This window comes from Myotis lucifugus, unplaced genomic scaffold, assembly GCF_000147115.1.
Source record: "Myotis lucifugus unplaced genomic scaffold, Myoluc2.0 scaffold_698, whole genome shotgun sequence".
Classification (NCBI taxonomy): Eukaryota; Metazoa; Chordata; class Mammalia; order Chiroptera; family Vespertilionidae; genus Myotis; species Myotis lucifugus.
The window spans coordinates 12687-16941 of NW_005871746.1; the positions used below are offsets into that span (position 1 = coordinate 12687).

Here is a 4255-nt window from a genome sequence, read left to right on the forward strand (position 1 = left end):
AAGTTCAGCATGCAGCCTCCAGTTCTCCTAACCCAACGAGGTTTCAGCCAGTCTCTGAGTCAGACTCCTCCTCTCTTGGAGAATTTCAAAGTCCTGATGGCTCCCAGGTCCAGGGAGAGTGCCCTTTTGTTAACCCTTAGGGCCCTGCTTTCTTGCCTTTTTATCAGTTCCCTTTGTGGCAGAGCAGCAACCAGGCCTCTTTCAAGGGAGTGCACTTGAAGGGGATATCAGCCCCTCCTGTGAGCCAGCTGCTCCGCCTAGGGTCTCCCAGGGGCCCGGCTAGAGCGTCCCCCAGCAAATCCCGGAAGCCGCTGCTCTTTTGCAGTGGTATGGACTCAAGCAGGGGGTTCAGGAGCTGGGCGGCGACAGTGGCGTTGATGGCCTGGCACGTGGATATGAACGGGTGCATCTTATGCATGCACTGGATGTAGCTGACAGCGAAGCTCTTGCTGGCTTCTGCCTGCAGCTGCTCGTGCCTGCAAGCCCTGCTCCGCAGCACTCCCACAGCATGGGCAGCACCATCAGCTCCAGCACCTCGGCGCTCTCCAGCTTAGCTTGCACCTGCGCCGGCGGGGGCGCCAGGTGAGGGAGGGAGGTGAGGCCAGGCAATGCCATGACCCCCATCTGCCTGCTCAGCAACCCCTGGGCACCGGCCAGCCAGCCTCATCTCGGTGCCCGCCAGCAGCTGCCGCAGCTCCTGTAGGCTCTGGTTGATCTGCGCGCCGCTTCTTCTCCACCAGGGGCTTCTGGGCCTTGCGGTCCCCCGCGCCTCCCAGTGGTCCTTATTCTCTCGGCTCTCAGGGTCCCGTCAGGGCGCCAGGGGCAACGCCATAACCAGCACCACCCAAAGCGCCCGCCCTTACCTACACCACCGGCAACAGCCCCTCCTTCTTTGACCTGGCTCTCAGGGGCTGAGTCTGCCTAGCAAAAACAGTTCTAAATCACCAGGGTGGCTGCGGATTTTAGCTTTGCTCCTCCTCCGCTTTTCTCCTGGGAGTTTAGTTGTTTTTTTAACGTATTAGAATTTTTTATTCTTAGAAACCTTAATCCTTTAATGATTACCAAAAGTGAACATTCAGCAATTTTAGATTAATATTTATGAACACATTTTAAATGTACTTTTACTCTTAAGATATATCTAGACCTTTTGTGATAAAACTAAGAACAGGTATCTGTCTAATTTAGCATTGGAAGGGTTAAAAAGAATAACCCAGGGCAGAGAAAGACTACTGTGTTTACAGTTACTTTTTGTGACCTTGAAATTCATTGATAAGACCTGTTAGGTCTGCAGCCAGTAACTTAACTGCCAACGCCCCCGCCCCCCTTATCTCAGCCCAGGCCGATAGTTTTTCCTCACAGAGTCAGCCTGGAAAGATAACAGGTGCATAGGGAGATTTCTTGCAGACAGAAAGCCTGGAGATCACCCAAAATCCAGTTACAGATGCTTTCAGAATCAGGATGAGGGAGGAAGGGAAAGACCAGGTTATGTCCTCTATGAGGATTCTAATAAATAATTGAAAACAGCAAGTTAAACAAAACACAGTCACAGGCAGTAAATCTCTATGCCCTGCAGAGCTGTAAGCCCTTTGTGTTTACCAAAGAGATAAGAAAACCATGAATAACAAGTTCTTTGAAATTTGCTACCTTGTTAATTTGCTAAGCAAACAGTTAACTTGAAAAGACTTCTCTCTTGCTCTTTTATAAGCAATCTCAGAACTAAGCAATCTTGGAACCTAGCCAGCCTTTGTTAAACTTCTTTGGCTTGCAACCTTATACCTTTAAATTAATCCTAGATTTTTAAAATTTTAACCTGATGCAGCAAAATTATACCTCAGAGTAAAGCAATTAAAAGTTCTCTACTATCTTTCCCTTAAAGCTGGGTTTTTCCTCATGTGTATAGCCAGACAGCACAAAGTAGCTTTCACTTTACACAGACCAGTTCCATTCCCCCTTCTCTATAGTAAATTGGCTAGTCCCCCACAAACAAACTTTGTCCTGACCCCATGATGATCGGTGACGAGAGACAGACAAGGGAGAGGGTGACCTGTTTTCACAGATTCTCATTCAGATGCCCGCCTGACCAAAGTTGTGGAGCCACACAAAAGAGAGGAGAGGGCAGGCCCCCTCCCTCCACACTCACATACTTTCACCAGACATTCATTCAGCAAAGGCATTTAGCTACCACAATATACAATTTTTCCCAATTCAATCTGAACCTTAAACTTTTAGCTGGCAAGTCAAATATTCAGCATTTCTCAATCAGTAACATTTTTAAGAATAAACTTCAAAAATTCAAGACATAAGTTCTTTTATCATTTGAATTCAGTAAGCTTCAAGGTCCCAAATTCCCAGCGGTTTTGGAAAACCACACCTGAGGCTGGCAAGCAGGTTTGGCCCAGCCCTTGACTTTAAAACGACCACAATGCTTAAAGGAGTAGTTTGAGTCTGTCCCATAATGTCCGTCCAGTATGTCCACAGAAAACAGAAAAAAAACACACAAACACAGACAAACAAAGGCGCCCAAGAACAGCCTTCCAACCCCGCAGAAGCAAAGCCGAAAACTGGACGATGGTCTTACGCCAACCAGCGGGAGCGACCCGCCTCGGCCCAGAGTTTCGAGGGGAGCCCACTCCCCTCGTGAGGGGTTTTCACGACCCCCCCCCCCCCAGACGGAGGATCGGAGCGTCCTCTGACTCCTCCCACCCAAGGTCCACCAGTGCATCCGCCTAGACCATTTCGGGCACTACAGATTTCAGAAACGAGCTCACACAGAACAGAACAGACAACACACAGACACTTACCGCGGTCAGTCAGACTCTCCGGATCGGGGTCCCTCGTGGGTCTTGGGGGTCCCGGCGAGCCCCCAAATGTTATGCCCAGATTTCAAGACCCCAAAAGACACCACCAGGGAGCGCCAAGTCCAATGCAAAAGCATAGAGTCTTTTATTCAAGCCCAGGCTTGGTCCCCCTCTGCCTCCATTACTGGATGCGAGAGAGAGCCCGGAGTCCCAAGAGAACAAAGAATTTATAGGGCTAATCATTTGGGTGGGCTTAGGTAAGTGACGTGAGTTACAGAGATTGGTCACTCTGGTCAGGGTTTTTCAGCAGGGTTTTATAGCACAAAGGTCAGGAAGTGACCAACACATTCTGAGGTTTGAGCCATCCCCCACTATAGCCTTATTAGGACCTTAGCTGTGTTCCTGGAGCTTCATTGGTCCACTCAGGTGGTGGCTGGGGGAGTTAGGATATTACTGGCATTCCTGTGGTCACTCTCAGAAAGGGGAGGGGGTTTAGGCTGAGGGCCCAGCCCTACAAGATAAAGTGGAGGAGAGTTCATTTCTGCTTTGTCCTTTCACAGGTTCTATCCCAAGTACCACTCCATAAGCTAAAGAAAAAAAATGACAAATCGAAATGGAAAAACAAAAAAGGAAAGGTTAATAACACAGATGAAAATCCAAGAAAGAAGTTTAAGCAAATGAAATTAAAGGAGAAATCCAAGAGCAATGAGCCAAAGAAGAGGCAACAACCAGTGTTGGCTCTGAAATCTGAGGACGAAGATAATTCTAAACCTATGAGCCATGATGAGAAAAGGCGGTTAAGCTTGGATATAAACAAAATCCCTGGAGATAAACTTGGAAAAGTAGTCCATATAATACATTCAAGAGAACCTTCACTGAGAAATTCCAACCATGAAGAGATAGAGATAGACTTTGCAACACTGAAAACAACAACACTGAGAGAGCTAGAAAAATATGTTGCTGCATGTCTAAGAAAAAGACCACTAAAACCCCTTGGTAAGAAAATAATGAAGTCAAATGAACAACTTCATGCACAGAGAAAACAGGAGTTGGAAAAGCGATTACTGGATGTCAATAATCAGTTAAATTCCAGAAAATGCCAAACAAAATCTGAGAAAACGCCATCATCCACAGCTGTTGTTGGAATTGGTTTCCGATTGAGTGACAGCAGCAGCAGTTCATCAGAGTCTGATAATAGTAGCAGTGATTCAGTTTCTTCAGACAGCAGTGATTCTGAATCAGAGAGAGGAGAGAGAGAAAAACATCAATGATGAGAGAGAATCATTGATCGCCTGCCTCCTACATGCCTCTTGATGGGGATTGAGCCTGAAACCTGGACATGTTCCCTGACGGGGAATTGAACCATCACCTTCTGGTTCATGGGTTGACACTCAACAACTAAGCCTCACCAGCTGGGTGTTAGATACATTTTTAAGTTTATTGGGGTGACTAGTTAA

General features: G+C 47.2%; 2 pseudogenes; one reads left to right on the forward strand and one right to left on the reverse strand.

Annotated features, from left to right (window-relative positions):
* Nucleotides 1–348: 348 nt before the first annotated feature.
* LOC102428140 lies at nucleotides 349–832 on the reverse strand (annotated as a pseudogene).
* A 2643-nt stretch (nucleotides 833–3475) lies between these two features.
* On the forward strand, nucleotides 3476–4042 carry LOC106694879 (annotated as a pseudogene).
* The last annotated feature ends 213 nt before the right edge of the window (nucleotides 4043–4255 follow it).